Source organism: Artibeus jamaicensis, unplaced genomic scaffold (assembly GCF_021234435.1).
Source record: "Artibeus jamaicensis isolate MK-2021 breed Jamaican fruit bat unplaced genomic scaffold, CSHL_Jam_final contig_196, whole genome shotgun sequence".
Lineage (NCBI taxonomy): Eukaryota > Metazoa > Chordata > Mammalia > Chiroptera > Phyllostomidae > Artibeus > Artibeus jamaicensis.
The window spans coordinates 3,335,979-3,352,927 of record NW_026521401.1 but is presented as its reverse complement, the minus strand read 5'-3'; the positions used below and the strand labels follow the sequence as shown (position 1 = coordinate 3,352,927).

The following is a 16,949-nucleotide window of genomic DNA, read 5'->3' as shown; positions in this document are numbered from 1 at the left end:
TGAGCCTGGAAAGAAAGTATTGCAATGAAATGGGTGGGGTGTGGAAGTGAAGGAGCAATTGCCCTGTGAAGACCTGGCCCACCCTGTTTTCCATAGTCATCGAGAGCCTCTGACAGAGTTTAAGCAGAGAAGTGGCATAGTTCAGTTTGGTTGTAGGGAGGTTGCTGTAAGAGTAAGTGGAGACTTGACTGTGGGATAGTTAAGTCTCCTTGTAGGCCTGGGGGAGAGATAATCCATACAAGAAATAATGATGGCTGCAATTAACATGAATGAACTTTTTCAATAAGTGTTTATTAAATGCCTTTATACTAGTCACTGTGTTAAGTGTTGGATTCACAGGTGAATGAAATTATCTTCCTGAAATTATGGTCTAGTTAGTGGGAGATACTGTAGAATTCACTACTGCATTGCACTAGGATTTTAGTAGAAGTACTAACAGCTTTTTTTTTCCCCTTGTCACACCACCCATTGAAGCGAAACAACACGACATGCTGCCACTTCACCCAAAAGCAGTGTTTTTACTTTGCCCTTTCTTGACAGCTCAGTGGGTCATTAGCAAAAAGGCCCAATGAGAGCTTTTCAAAGAGGCCCTAACAGCTATTATTTATTGAGTCCTAACCACATGTCAGGCACTGTGCTAAGTTCTTTACATATTTTTTTTAATTCTACTTTTTTAAAGTCTACTTTTTAAAAAGGTTGTATTTATTTATTTTTAGAGAGAAGGGAAGGAAGAGAGAAAGAGAGGGAGAGAAACATCAATGTGTGATCGATACATAGATTGGTTTCTTCTCCCACATTACCTACCAACAGAGATCTGGCCCACAAATAGGTGACCTTTCAGTGTGTAGGCCGGCACACCAGCCAGGGCTGTATTTTGTTTTGTTTTGTTTTCACATTAAAAACACTTTTTAATGGGTAATGAACACAACGTAACTCCATGGAAGGCCGCTGGCATACTTTTATCATGAGGTCAGGAAACAAGATCACTGCTTGTAGATTTTGCCAGGGCTTGACCACTCTTAACCTCAGTCAACTTTCCCACTTCTGACATGTCCCCTTCTCAACCTACCACTTCCAAATTCCACTTTTCTTTTTTTTTTAAATTTTTTTATTGATTATGCTGTTACAGTTGTTCTATTCCCCCTTTCATTCCCCTCCACCCTACCCCCCGTCCCCACCATTACCCACCCTTTAGTTTATGACCATGTGTCTCAAGTTCTGTAGATTCTATATTTCCCATACTATTCTTGCCCCCCCATCTATTTTCTATCTACTGTCTATGCTACTTATTTTCTGTACCTTCTCCCCCCTTCTCCTCCTCCCACTCCCCTGTTGCTAACCCTCCTTGAGATCTTCATTTCTATGTTTCCACTCCTGATCTAGCTGTCCTTTTAGTTTGCTTTCGTTTTAGGTGTGGTTGTTAATAACTGTGAGTTTGTTGTCCTTTCACTGTTCATGTTTCTTTAACTTCTTTTTCTTAGATAAGTCCCTTTAACATTTCATATAATAAGGGCTTGGTGATGATGAACTCCTTGAATTTGACCTTATCTGAGAAGCACTTTATCTGTCCTTCCATTCTAAAGGAAAGTTTTGCTGGATAGAGCAATCTTGGTTGTAGGTCTTTGGATTTCATGACTTGGAATACCTCTTTCCAGCCCCTTCTTGCCTGTAAGGTCTCTTTTGAGAAATCCGCTGACAGTCTGATGGGGACTCCTTTGTAGGTGACTGTCCCCTTAGCTCTTGCTGCTTCTAGGATTCTCTCCTTCATTTTAATTTTGGCTAATTTAATTATGATGTGCCTTGGTGTGTTCCTTCTTGGGTCCAACTTCTTGGGTACTCTCTGAGCTTCCTGGATTTCCTGGAAGTCTATTTCCTTTGCCAGATTGGGGAAATTCTCCTTTATGATTTGTTCAAATAAGTTTTCCACTGGTGGTTGTGCCTTTCCCCCTTCTGGTACCCCTATAATTCGGATGTTGGAGCGTTTAAAGATGTCCTGGAGGTTCCTAAGACTCTCCTCATTTCTTTGAATTCTTGCTTCTTGACTCTTTTTTGTTTGGCCATTATTTGCTTTCTTCTGGTCCACTCCATTGATTTGAGTCCCAGTTTCCTTTTCATCGCTATTGGTTTCCTGTGCAATTCCATTCATTTCAATTAGTTTCGCCTTCATATATTTGTCTAATTTGTGGCTATAATCAACCAGTTCTGTGAGGATCCTGATGACCAGTGTTTTAAACTGTGTGTCTGAGAGTTTTTCTATTTCTTCATTGCTTAAATTTATAGGCTCCGGGGCTTTGAGCTCTTCTTGAGCCATTTTTGGTCTGTTCTGGCTCTTTAAGTGTGAGGAACGGAGCCTTGGACTCCCAGGTTGCTGGATTGTGACGCTGTACGTGAGGGCGTGGTCAGAGCAGGGAAATGGCGGCCCCCTCTGCTGTTTTGCACTGCAGGGTAGGAGCAGAGCCTTAGGTGGTTCACCTGGGCCGGGCCACTCAGAGTCGCTGGGTTATGACGCTGTATGTGGAGGTGGGGTCAGAGCAGGGAAATGGCGGCGCCCTCCCTGCTGCTTGCCACGGGGACCCGCTGGGTCCCAGTCCAATCACCCACTCTCTCGCTTGTCTATCCGTGCACAAATGCGCAACCACAGTCAACCCGCAGCCCTGCTCCCTTGCTGTTTCCCTGCGGTCGCTCGCTTGGTCGCTTGCTGTCGCTCACTAGGTCCAACCCTGCGCCTAGATTCCGAGCGCCTGAGTCCATCTGACCGAGTTTTCCTGTGCAACCCCGCTCCACCAGCTGCTGGTTTCGCCCCTTACCGGTCAGACTGAAGAATTTGTTGTTAACAGACTTCCGAAAAGTTCAATTTTCTGTGTTCTGGCTGTGTTTTCTATTGCTAATATTTAGTTGTCTCTAAACTTGGTTGTGTGAGAAGGCACGGATATCCACCTATGCCTCCATCTTGGCGGAAGTCCTCTGTATTTTCTTGATTAATCTTCATAACAACCTCTGTGAGATGGGTACTGTTATTATCCTCAGCTTATCAGTGAAGAAACTGGGTCAGAGAAGTTAGATGACTTGTCAACGAGGCTCCTCACTGAAGGGGCAACTTACATGGGCTTGGGCAATCCTAAAGGGCTTCCTGGAGGAAGTGGTGAATACATGAAGACCTGACAATTAGCTGAGTGAAGATGGAGGAAGAGCTGGAGACTGTTCTAGTGTGAGAGAGCTGCAAAAGCTCAAGGTTAGAGAATGGACCCACTGGAGACTTGGAGTAGTATTTAAGGAAGTCACGGAAGCAGTTAGGATCAGATGAAGAGCTCTGTAACCCCCTTTAAGGATTCTAATTTTTTTAAAAGGTTTTATTTATTTTTAGAGAGAGGGGAAGGAAGGGAGGAAGAGAAGGAGAGAAACATCAATGTGTGGTTGCCTCTCACACAACCCCCACTGGGGCCCTGGCCCACAACCCAAGCATGTGCCCTGACTGGGAATCGAACCGATGACCCTTTGGTTCGCAGGCCAGCCAGCACTCAATCCACTGAGCCACATTAGCCAGGGCAAGGATTCTAATTTTTACCCTAAGGATAAAAGGAAGCTCTTGAAGTATTTTAAACTAGAGAATGGCATGATAAAATTTGTGCTTATAAAGATGATTTTTGCTGCAGTGGGTTGGGTGAACAGCTGAGAGACATTTTAGATATCTCTTGACATGCCGTTGAGATAAAAGATTCTAGGCAAAAGATGATAAAGCGATTTTAGGATGATAGTTTTGGGGGAGAGAGATGTAGAGAGGGTGGAGAGTGGAGTTATGGATGCCTTCCAGGTCCTGGCTTGGGCAACTGGATGGATGGCTGCTGGCACTGGACTAGCTTCGGGGTATGCAGTGGAGATAGGAGGAGCAGATTTGTGGGGAAAGGGTGGAAATCTTTCAGTTTTGAACTTGCTGAATTGAGTCCCTGAAGAACACCCAGGTGGAGGTGTGGTAGGTGGTAGGTGGTTGGTTGCCTGGTCTGGAACTCATGAAGGTTGTCAGCATAGCTGTGACACCAGCAGCCTTAGAGAGGAGTGTATGCCAAATGAGAAGACAAGGTCAAGGACAGAGCCTGGGACACCAGCATTCATGGGCAAAAGCAAAGAGCAGCCTGCAAAGCACACTGATAACTTCCCTAAAAGAAAATGGAAGAGTTATCAGGGACTGGTACCCCGTCTATGGAAAGAATACTTCTAGGAGCACTTTCATCAACACACTGATGCTCAAGGGAGGGAAGAGATTTGGAATGTGCTTTTTGGATTTGGCCAGTAGGAGTAATGAGATTGCTACAATCTGGGAATGAAGATGTGGGAATGAGTGGGATTAGGTTGGGCAAGAGGGTATTGTAGGACTGAAAGTCTGGGTAGAATGGGATCCAGAATTCATTGAAGGGCTGATAGCAGATAGTCTGGGGAGAGCAGGTGTGGAGGAAGAGTGTAGGGAGAGTTTTTTTTCTCTTCTCCTGCAGTTCTTGATAGTTTTTAAAAGTTTTTATTGATTGATTTTAGTGAGCAGGAGAGAGACATTAATTTGTTGTTCTACTTAATTATTCATTGGTTGATTCTTGTATGTGCCCTGATCCAGGATCGAACCCACAACCTTGGGATATTGGGACAATGCTCTAACCAACAGAGCTACTTGGCCAGGACTGCCTTGCATTTCTTTAGATGCTTTTGGTTGGGGTTGGGTCCCTTCCTGGGTTGTTTGTAGGAACTAATGATGGGCACAGGGAAGGAGGGTTAGGAAGGCCTTCCTGGGATATTTGTGGTCTTTAGAGATGTGAATTGAAGCCACAGAAGAAGTGAGCTTATATGGATCGGCCTTCCCTTCTATCCAACCTCTACAGAAGTGTGGGGTAGGCACCTGGGATCTCTTGAGCTCAGTGGATAAGGGACCAAACAAAATTGTGACCTTTTAGCCTTGTCTAGCCATTTCTGACAGCCCTTCCCCTAACAACACACACACACACACACACACACACACACACACACACACACACACACACGAGTTCCAGGTTCAGGTGTGGCTCAGCCAGTCCCTAGAAAGAACAGGGGGATGTTTTAAGGTCACCACTGGGAGGAAGAGCAAGTTATAATGGAATGGGGCCAGACCCTTTGGAATCCTACCTCACACTCTGGTTGGGGGCGATTGGTCTTGGCACAGCTATCTAAGACCACACCCAGTGCTTGAACTCTGCCTTCTTCCACCTCCTCGGGCCCTGTTTGATATGCAAATCAGATATGGCGCCCTTTACAAAACTGCTTTGTACAAAAGTCCTTGGGGAAGAGGAGGGAAGCCACTTCCCCCTTCAGCCACCTCCACTTTCAGGGATCTGCAATCAAATCCAAACCTCCGGTCACTCCACTCACTAACTCAGTGAGTGCTGATGGTTCACCAGCTCCTGACATGTTCTTGCTGGAAGTTTTTCTTCAGCTCTGCCAGAAATGTCCAGGCTTCTGAGATTCTAAAACCCACCAGGGTCCTCTCCACCTCAGTCCTTCCTCCCTCCATCCCCAGCCCTGAGCTCCCCTGTGCCTACTATTTAGCCCAGTTTCACTGTCTGTGGCATATGTATCTCAAGTCTCCCCAGTTCTCTCTGGGAAAGGAGTAAGAGTCCATTTGCCAGCAGCTCCCATTCCACTCATCCTGTTTTGAGGATGCAGGAGAAGCCAGGGAATGGGAAACAGGCTCTACAAGTAGGCAAAGGGTTGGGAGGAAAGTAAATGGCTTTGCAGCAGATGAGCCAGTGATACACACCAGCTCTGACTGCTACCTTCCAGCTTGGGACCTTGATTCTGAGATCAAGTTTCCTGTCTATAAATGGAGGTGGTAAACCTACCTCAGGGCTGTGTGAGGAATAAATGACACAAGGTACAAAGTGCCAACACAGTGTTTGGCACATAGTTGGTGCTTAAAACAAGTTCCTTCCCTTCTCTTCACTTTGAGCCTGTGATGAAGAGAAAGAAAGAGAAACTAATGGTGGAGAGAGCTCTCCCAGAGCCAATGAGGCATGTTGAGGGTACAGATCTGTTTTGTTCCATGCCAGAAGAGGAAGGGAGGGAGGACCAGAGACTTGGTCCCTTCCAATGCTTTTCTCAGTATACTCCTTGGTCCAGCCTTGGGGAGGCCTCTAGAAAAGGTATTCCTCATGGGTAGAAAGAGGTCTGGTGGGGAGGGCCTGGAGTGGGGGCACTGTCTCTGGGTCTTGAACAACCCCTTCTCCTCTCCCCCAACTCATAATCTATTTTCTATTTCTACTCCCTTCTCCGGACTCATCACCATGGAAACAGTTTTCTCAGTTGCACTTCATCCATTTCTCCTGAAAATCTTTTTTTTTTCTGCACCCTGCCTCCAGTGCCACAATCTCTGTTTTTCCTCTATCAGTCTGTATTCCTACATGCTTGTTGCACTCAGCTTTCTCTTCATCTCTCAGTTTCTCTTTCTTGTTTTCCACTTGTTCCTGCCTGCTTCTGTTGAAATCTCACTCTGCAGCTTTCCTCCTGTCAGTCCCTTTTCAAGTTTACAATAAGTGGAAACTACTAGCAAATAGGATTCTGCTTAAAGGTAGGAAAAACAGATGTTCATGATGGCATGGTCCGTCTTAGGAGCTGGGAAGGACCCCATTACTGGGGGTGTTCAAGAAGATGCTAACAGCCCCGGCTGGTGTGGCTCAGTGGATTGAGTGCCAGCCTACAAACCAAAAGTCACCAGTCTGATTTCTAGTCAGGGCACATGCCTGGGTTGTAGGCCAGGTAAACTGGGAGGGAACATGCAAGAGGCAACCAATCTATGTTTCTCTCCCTCTTTTTCCTTCTCTTCCCCTTTCTCTAAACATAAATAAAATCTTAAAAAATATATTTTACTTATTTATTAGGGAGAGGAGAATGGAAGGAGAAAGACTGGGAGAGAAACATCAATGTGTTGTTGCCTCTTATGTGTCCCCAACTGGGGACCTGACCTGGCAATCCAGGCATGTGCCCCAACCGGGAATAGAACCAGCAACCCCTTGCCTGACAGGCCTGTGCTCAACCCACTGAGCTACACCAGCCAGGGCTAAACATAAATAAAATCTTTTTAAAAATGGGTGTTGGCAAGGAGTTGAGCATCAGAAAGAATTTGAACTAGGTAGATGGTCTTTAAGACCCTATCCCACCAACATCTGTGATTCCTCCTGCATTTGCTCTTTCTGTGTCCATCACCAAGCTCTCTGTGCTCCCTGTAACTGAGGTCTGTTTCTTCTTTCTCTACTGGGTCTATCTGAAAGTGCAACCTGCAGTGATTGCATTAAGTCCACATCTTTTAATTATCATCTTTTATTGTTCTTCACTTGTCCCCCATCTTATGAGTGCCTTCAGGGCAGATAATTACCTGTATTGTGTGTTATAGGATAAAAACATTACTCATTGACTGTTCTCAGCCTCCCTCTGCCCCACCTCCTCTCATCCCCAAGATAATTTTATCCTTCACCTGTTGTTGGAAATCTTGTCTTGGCCTACTCAGCTCCAGGGTTTCCGTAATAGAGAACTGGGAGAATAGAAGGTGAGAAATGGGACTAAAGAGGCAGGAGATTGGGCAACAATCTTGTGTATTAGGGAGAATCTGGGTAATGAGTAAAGAAAAAAAGAAAATGATGAAACCTGAGAGGCTGAAGCAATCCACTTAATCAGAAGACGAGAGTGGGTAAAGATAGAGAAAGCTCTGTTGATTACAGAGTACAGAGAGAGGGCAGAGAGAACAGCTGATTTAGGGTTTGCAGAGAATAACTCAACTGCTGCAAGTTGTAGCAGAATAGAAGAGGAAAGGGAATTTTAACAAGTGGTGCTGTGGGTACTAATTGGATCACCTTCAAGGGATACAAGTAAGAAATTGGGATTCCTTTTTGAAGGAATTGGGATTGATATTTGGTATATGGGTTGCAGAACCCCAGAATATATTCTGGTCATATATTCTCACAGAATATATCATGGCACCAAGGGTATAGGCACCCCATTTAGCTATACCCAGTCCCTGCAGATACATCACATGTGGTCCTGAGGCTGTGGGATCCTGCAAAAAGACCAAAACATTAAGCTTTCCCCCTTACTTGGAGTTATATCTTTTAAAAACATTTAGTAATCTGGAACTTCAAGTTACAAATACCCTAAGAATTAGAATTAGAATTGGTTATTGGTCTAGACAGAGGTGAAAATGAGGCCCAGGGAAGTAAATCAGCTTGCTTGAAGTTGTAGAGCAGGTTTTAGGTCTGACCAGGACTGGGACTATGTCTGGCCCAGGATTTTGTCCACAATCCAGGGATGCTTTTTTAGATTTAGCCAGATAGCTACATGCATACAAATAGGGTCATGATTAGGGAGGACAGGGTGCCTGAGAGACTGGGGGGTGCTGCGCATCCCTCTGTTTAGAGCCCTGCACTAGATAAAGAGGCCAAGTCTGCCTTTCCATATCTTGTAGTTTCACAGGTAAGTGAGCCAGATGCAGGAAGAAGTCCAGTGGAAAGTTGGAAGTAAGTGCTGCAGTGTCATGGGGTCTGGGCTAGGAATTAGGAGACCTGGGTATCTCTTTCAGCTGTCACTCACAAGCTGCATGATTTTAGGCAAGTCCTTTTTACCACTATGAGCCTCAGTTTCCCCATGTGAACATTCTCTCTTTTTTTAAATCTTCACCTGGGGATATGTTTATGAATTTTAGAGAGAGAGGAAGGGAAAGAGAAAAACATTGATTGGTCGCCTCCCATACTTGTCAAAACTGGGGACTGAACCTGCAAGTTTTAGGTGTATGGGACGACACTCCAACCAACTGAGCCACCTGGCCAGTGCTGAACATTCTCTCTCTTAAAAAAAAAATCGATTTGAGAGAGAGAGAGAGAAAGACAGGAAGCTGGTGGGAAGAGAGAAACATCAATTTCATTGTTCCAATTTATACGTTCATTGGTAGATTCTTATGTGTGCCCATGATGGGGGACATAAGAGCTGAAAAATTTTAGTTTAAGGTAAATACTGTTATTTTTTGGACTATAAGATACACTCCTCCCCCCCAAATTTGGGAGGAATAATGGTTGTTAATGCTGCTGTTGAGTTCTGTTTACATTTACATTGGTGAAATATTATGTTATTTATGTTATTAAATATTTCACATTCTTCGCTTCAAAAATTTTTTTTCCTATTTTCCTCCTTTAAAACCTAGGTGTGTCTTATGGTCTGAAAAAATATGGCAATTATAAGCCTAACAAGTAATGTATACATTAAAGCTTTCCAGGATAAGGCCCACCCTGGCTCCTGGGAAAACAGCTGACCTCCTGGGGCACTGCTAGAGATTACCACCTGGGGACAACTGGAGGCATCCAGGTCATTATGTTTTAGGGAGGGGCAAAGGACCACCTGCCCCTGGGAACAGCTAACAGTCCAGGACAGGAATGTTGCAGCTTCTTCTACCTGACCCTCCCTGAATTTCAAAATCCCTCATTGCACCTTGTTTATTCCCTGCTATAAAAACTTGGCCAGGAAAGAAAAGATAAGATGGTCTGTTAGGGCATGAACCCACCATCTTCTCAGATTGATGGCCATTTGAATAAACTGCCCATAAAGATTCAATTGCTGTCATTGCTTATTGGGTTTACTAGTGACAGGCAGCCCAAACTCCTGTGTCTTTTCCAGTTTCATCCTGATCAGGGATGGAACCAGCAACCTTGGCATATTAGGACAAAGCTCTAACCAAATGAGCTACTCAGCCAGGGTACATTTTATATCTTAAAAGTGCTATCGTGCTACATATAAAAGCAAGTTAATACAGTAACTGAATATATTCTGTGAGTGCTGTCCCCTGATGCTTGCCCTTCTCAGCAAAATCTCAGAAAGGCTCTTGCCTTCAGTTGATGGCAAGAGAAGTGAGGACTAGAAGGTGACTTTTGCCACTTTCTCTAGGACCTCACCTCTGATAGCCTCTCCTGGGCGTATGGACTCTGCCCTCCCTCCCCATGCAGACTGGAGTTAAGTTAGTGTTTTTCTCTAAACAAACCAAGCCTGCTATTTAAGCTATCTATTTAATATTTTCCTGATAAAAAAGAGCCTGAAGTTAAACTCATCCAGCCCTCTTGTTTTACATTTGGAGACACTAAGGCCCACAGACAGGCTGTGTATAGGCCAAGGTCACACACTTGACTCTCAGGCCAGTTTTCTTTCTTCTGGAACTTGGGAGAGTTTATTGAAAATGTATTGTTTGAGAGTGTATCCTTAGAGATCTTTTATAACATCTGGTCAAGAATCCTTGCTGGGATCCTGGTCTTTAGACATCTAGTGAGATGTACTATACCCAGGGAGAGCCATACCTTAGGGAATGAGTCCCAGCTCAGATGTTGTCCCTGTAGGAAACTTTCTCAGACTCCCAAGCTCAGGATAGATGTTTCCAAAGTGCTCCCCAAGCCTTCATGACACTGAACTGAAATTGCCTAGTCACTTGTTATCTGTCTCCAACTGGGCTGTAGGCTCTATGAGAGCAAGGACCATATCTGTCTTATTTACCAGTATATATCTTTTGTTTAGTCCAGTGCCCCAGCACATAATAGTTCCTCATTAAATAGTTGCTGAATAAATAAGTAGGTAGGATTGGTTAGAAAGGATTCCTGGAGCCCTGACCCAGGGCTCAGTTAGTTCAGCATTGTCCTGCAAAATGAAAGGTCACCTGTTCATTCCCAATCAGGGCACATGCCTAGGTTGCAGGTTCCATCCTTGTTGGGATGTATAGGAGAGGCAACTGATAAATGTTTCTCTCACATCAATGTTTCTCTCCCTCTAAAAATAAAAAGATAATAAAAAAGGACAGAAACATCCCTGGCTGGTGTGGCTCAGTGGATTGAGTGTTGGACTGCAAACCAAAGGGTCACCAGTTCGATTCCCAGTTAGGGCACATGCCTGGGTTGCAGGCCAGGTCCCCAGTAGAGGCAACCACACATTGATGTTTCTCTCCCTCTCTCCATCCCTTCCCCTCTGTCTAAAAATAAATAATTTTTTTGACAAAGGAAGGAAACAGCAAATATTGATTCAGATATCACAGTCGACAAGGGTAGGATTGTCCTTAATTGGATAACCTGCCTATGCAAAAGAAAGTCTTAGATAATGGGAAATGGGGAGATGGAGAGAAGTAAGGTAGTTTTAAAAAAAGAAGAAAGGAACCCTTTAAGATCGTGGGATTTCTGGCTAGAGGTAAGAATGAATCTCAGCCCTGCTGGGGATAAGAGGGAGTGGTTATGAGCACCTAGAATCCCTCAAGAGGGGTATTTTGATGGGGGACTCAAATGTTGGAAAATTTTAGTTTCAGGTAATAGCTAATAAGCCTACTAATCAATGTATGCAAAAAGCTATTGTTTCAGGAACTGAAGGTATGACCCACCCTGACTTCAGGATCATAAGCAGTCCCACCTTTGTGCCTCAGGAAGACAGCAAGCAATGAAGGTAGTATCTGAGCCATTGTGTTCCAGGGTGAGACATCCACCACCCAAGACACAGATGAATGAATGCTGCAGCCTTTATCTAACTAACCTTTCCCTGAATTCCAAACCCCTTACCTATACTTTTCTTCTCCTAATAAAAATGGTCCGTTTAAAATGGAATTTAAGATGGTCTGTTGGGGTACAAACCTGCCATTTTCTCAGATTGGGACCATCTGAATAAAGCGCCCATAAAGATTCAATCTCTGTCTCTGCTTATTAGGTCTGGTAGATGACAGGCAGCACTTGAACACTGGCTTTTTCAATTTCATTTTTATGGGGAGAAACCCAGAGGGCAGCTTGGATGGAGGAGAAGGAAGCTGAGGGGGTATAGCTGGTAATGTTATGGAACAGGAATGGAGTAGGGGAGTGGGTCTGCCTCTGGCTGGCCCATAGTATGTGGGTTCTTGACTTCATATAGAAAATATTTCACAACATGAGTCCAGGTGACTTTGAGAGTATGTTTATTAAAGCTGGGGACAGTGAAACAAGGAAGTGCATGGAAAGGAAGCAACAGGAGAGAGCCAGAGTGGGGCTGCTTTGGCTCACTGAAAAGTCAGAGAAAAGGGGCCTTGGAAAAAGTTCAGGGGTTTAGCCCAGGATAAGCTCTCACTGCCCATTACTCCTCTAACCAGGAGAATCATGCAGGGACACTTAGAGTTTAGGACATGCATGCCTGAGAGAGAAGAAAGGCATGGCATGCTCAGGGAAGGGAGAAGAAGAGAGGTAGAGTGGGCCCTGGGTCCTTCCTCTTGAGGGCTTTAAAGGCTATGAGTTTAGGGAAGATCTTAGGGGAGGAACTCAACAGATATATCATTAACTTTATGCTGATGCACCAAAATGAGATTTATTCCCTTAATTTCATCCATCCTTGGGTGTGGTTGGCACAAATAGCACTAACGGATTTCTGCTATCTATCTCCCTGAATAAGGGTGATTTAAGCTACTTACCCTCTGGTTGGGGAGGAGAAGTGTAAACAATTTACTCTTAAGTGTCCTTGGTTAGGGAACATAGAAGGTGAGGGTCAGCTTCCTTCTATTGACCCCTCTATTAGGTTGAAAGGTTGGGGCCCCTGTCTTCTGTTTTTCTCTTTCCTCCAGGTGTCTGGCCATCTGCGACCCACTAGTAGAGTCACTTAGTCACCAGATCATTAAGGATCTGGAAGTGGCTGAAGCAGCCTGCTGAATGGGGATGGCATGGCCAGGATTGTGGGAGCTCCCTCATTTCATCAACCAATCCATAGGTTTCTTTCTTTCAGAAGGTGCTGCAGGAATACTGGAGCTGTCTCCAAAGTCTTTCCACCAATTTCCAATTGAGCTAGCTTTTACAAGAGACTGCTAAGCCATATCTGGCCACGGGGGGGGGGGGGGGACGACACAGTCCTAGGGTCAGTCTCCCTCCAATTCCCCACCCACCCACACCTGAGGGCCAGTAAGGGCAGTGTCAAAACTGAACTGATTCTAGAGCCTGGTAGCAAAGTTAACCCTCTCCTGCCTAGTCTGAGGTACTTCCCCCAGGCAGTCATTCATAGCATGATGGGAGAGCAAATCTGATGGTGGAGGGGGTGTTGCAGAGGAGAGGGGCTAGGGTGGAGATGAAGTTTTCATTCCTATTCATTGTTGCCCTTATCCTAGCTCGAAGCTGGTGTTAGCTAGCACTACCTTACTCCCTTTGGTAGCTAACCCCTGCTCCTGCCTGCACATGGGTTAAGAAGGCCCTCAGAGGCAAGAAAGGCTTGGTTTACTAGCGCTGGGCCTCACTGGCAGGATATTGAGAACGCTGTGGCAACCACAGAACCCATACTTCCGGGTTCCCCTCAGCCTTCCATCTTTCAAGCCCCTTTGCAAAAACTAGTAATTCTGGTGGTGTTGGGGGTGTGGCCAAAGAGTGGACTGAGAGACACAGCTACTATTTGGCAAGAGAAAGGACTGGGTCACGCACCTCTCAGGTGCCTGGTTTTGTGTGTTGCTCGTCAAGTACAGGTAGAGCCTTCCAGGGCCCTGACCAGCCCGAGTACCGAGATTGCGTTCTGGGCTACAAGGTATTAAACTGTGGGTGAGCATGGGGTCCGGAGTCCTTTCTCTCTACCCTCCCTCTCAGCCTAATCACCTTATTCCTCTTAAGTGACTGGCACTTAAGGAGTTAAGTCTGCCCGAAATCTTCAAGACTGGAGCTTGGACGAAGGAAGTGGAAGGGGAGGGGTAGAGAAGGAGAGGGAAACTAACTGCCGGGAGACAGCGCTAGGAACCCCCTCTAAAGGGACCCATCTCCGGGGGTGGGGGGTGGGGGGGGCAGCTTCAAAAGAGGCCCCGCCCTCCCCAGGGGTCGTGCTCTATTCCCTGACCCTCCCCACCCCGCCCTCCAGCTTCACGTCCCCAAGAGGGTGGGCTGCAGGATTTCCAGCCAAGCCTTGGCTGCCTACTCAGTTTTTCCAAACCCTCCAGCCGCGGAAGGCGGGAGCCCTGTCAGGATAAGAGTCCTTCCCCCACTGCCCCTGCGGCCCCCTCTCCCAGCCTCCCCTTCCTGCCCCGGCATCTTTTCCAAACTTCTTTCCCTTTCCCACCCAGTCCCCTGCACTCCCTGTCCCCATCTCTACTGGCTCCTAAGTTCCAAGTTCAGGTTGGAAGGGCCGAGTGGGTCTCAGAATCCTGGAGAGGTGCTAGTAAAACCAAACTCTGCTGGCCACCCCTGAGACCTGCTCAGCCTCATCCCAACACACAGCCCCAGGGCCACCAGGGAAGGTGGCCCAGGAAGTGTCCTGCCTAGGGTTGGAGGCAGTGTGGCAGGCGCTGGTAGAACTGGGCAGCAGGCTCTGCATGGTTTGTGCCAGGCCCTGGGCAGGCTTCGAGGAGGAGCAAATTGTTCCGAGCGCTGGCACGGTTCTGTCCGTAAGGTCTATTATATAATAATCACCATCTATCAAGCAGCCAGGCCGCTGGCGTGAGTGGGAAAGCCAGAATGCCCGGAAGGTCCTCCTCCAGGCCCAGGAAGTTTGTCTTTATCAAGATGGGGCTGTGGGTGCATCCCAAAGTGAAATGATGTGGGGGTGGAGGGACAAGTGAGGCGCGTCTGGAAGTCCAAAGGCTCCCCCGCAAAACCTGCCCCCAGAATACTGACTGACAGTGCCCTGAACCAATGATTGAAGTCACTGTGGCTCTCAAAGTTAACCCTGTCTTGAATCCTAGTTACTTGAGGGGATGGAGCCCCTTTCCAGGATCCGAATCCCTTCCAGTCCTGAATTCCTCCCACCAGCTCGAGGTCAGTGAGGAGTACCAGCTGAAGATCCTTATGTCCTAGTCACCATAGGAAATAATCTCAGACAATCAGCAGCCCTAGCACTGCCCCCTCTCCCCAGTACCCCCCCAAATTGTATTACAAGATGTGATTGTGTGTGTGCACCCTGTGATTCCAAAACAGGCCCTCGTGGTGCTGGCACAGCCGCACTGCGCCACAGTCATCCTCACACACCTATACCTTGCCAGCCCTTCTGATGACACTCCCTGACACATCTGTGACTCGCAGATAGAGAGAAATACCCGGTGGTTTTCCCAGTTCTCCAGTAGAGGGAGCCGCTGGATTCTACCCAAGAGCCACCGGCCTCCATCCACTTCTCACTCACTCCAGGATATCACCCAGAACTCATGGCTATCTGGAGCTCGGCTCCGGCTCCGCATCCCAATTTGTAATCTACCCTGGGGGAATGCGTCAAAGCCACACCCAGGGGGGCACTGTGCTGTTCCACAGGACATGCCAAATATACTTGAATTTACTTTGTACCACATTTAAGAGATACTTTGCAACACAGCCATCGTCCCTACTAACATTGTGTTCTGGACCTACTAGAAACTGGGCATTGTGCCAAACAAATTATAACAAGCCCATGTGTCTTGCCATGTATGTAATAGGAGGCTGATCCACATAAATGGGGTGGGCCCTTCCTTATAACAAGCATTCTCTTTGAGAAATGGCCCTTTTGCCTTGTAGCTCATGTTATACCCACAGAACCCTGGAGAGGGTAGAGGAAATTAAATCCTAATTCTATGGATCAAGTGTTAGCCTAGGCCCTGGGATTCTTTCATGCCAGAGCTGAGCCCCTCTGGGCTTCAGTTTTCTTTAAGTGGGAATACTACCTGGCTCACCTGGCTCAGGGTTGTGATGAGTCAATCTCTAACACAGCTCTGTTAATTGGCACAGTAATTAGTAGGCATTTGGGGAAGTTTTGTCAACTGGATCAAAGCATGATCAAGATATCATATGTATGAAAATGCTTCATAAATAGTGATGTTAAGCACTCACAAATGTTATTTTCTTCTTTCAGGATTTTTTCCCCTTCTATATATTCCTAGACCTGGTCCAGTGGCCAGTTGCTGGCATCATCCACCCATCAGATGAATATTTATTGAAGCCCTACTATGACACCAGCACTTGAGTGTTGTAGGGAGTATAGAGGCACAGGAGGCATGGTCTGGACCCTCAAGAATCTTTTGGAGCAACCAGATATATATATATATGACAAACAAAAGAAAACATTTAAATAGGTACCCAGTGGATGTCATAGATATAATATGTGGTCAGAAGAGAGGGAGGCAGGAGAGGGCTAGAGCTTTCTGAGCAGGGGCAGAGGAGCAGCAGAGGAATCAAATAGCAGGAGCAAACAGGCTTACTTGCCAGTGCTCTTCCTTTGAAAAAGTCAATGCTGTTACTTGTTGGTGGTATTAATTCTGGGTGGGTCGGGGCAGTGGGATACAGGGAGAGTGCTTTGCCCTAAGGAAACCCAAATTCTAGTCCTGGGCTTCCTGTTTTCTAGCTGTGAAACCTGGAGTGAGACTTTCACTAGTGCAAACTTCAGTTTCTTCACCTGTGTAATGTGGCCATAACATCTTCCTCATGGGTTTGTGATAAACATTGAAATAACATATGTGAAATGCTTTTAAAAAGTGCTTTACCATTTCTTTCTTGTTGCATCTATTCTCACATCAGATCTTGTGCGTATGTGTGTGTGAAGTAGGTATTGGGAGAAGACAAAGTTTCCACTACCACAAACATATTCTTAGCATCTTCTTTGTACTGAGAATTGAGAAAAAAAAATCAGTCTATGTCTTCAAGAACTTCATGATCTGCTAGGAAAGAGAAAGGAATAACGGAGATGCATAATGAATGTGGTTGGGTACAATAAAGAGGGGACCCAGCAGTGCGTTTGGTGAGGGTTGAGGGAGTCCAGAGATCCTCCTCCTTCCCATCGGCGTAGATGGGAGGATAGGGTAGGCCTTCAAACTTCTCCCCAGCGTGGGATGTTGCTGGCGCGTCTCCTCCTCGGTCTTATGGAATGGGGAGGAAAGAGGGTAGTCCCTTCCACACCTCTGGACCGACGAACCTTCTTTCCCTCTAGCCCGCACGGCGCCTTACCGAGTTAGACCACTGGGAGGCTGGGGGAGCGGGATTGCGCGA

General features: G+C 46.2%; 1 non-coding gene across 1 annotated transcript; it reads right to left on the bottom strand.

The window, feature by feature from the left end:
- Positions 1-451: 451 nt before the first annotated feature.
- LOC119050813 (small nucleolar RNA SNORA21) lies at positions 452-588 on the bottom strand. Its single transcript, XR_005082813.1, has one exon. It is a non-coding gene; the product is annotated as a small nucleolar RNA SNORA21 (small nucleolar RNA).
- Between the last annotated feature and the right edge of the window lie 16,361 nt (positions 589-16,949).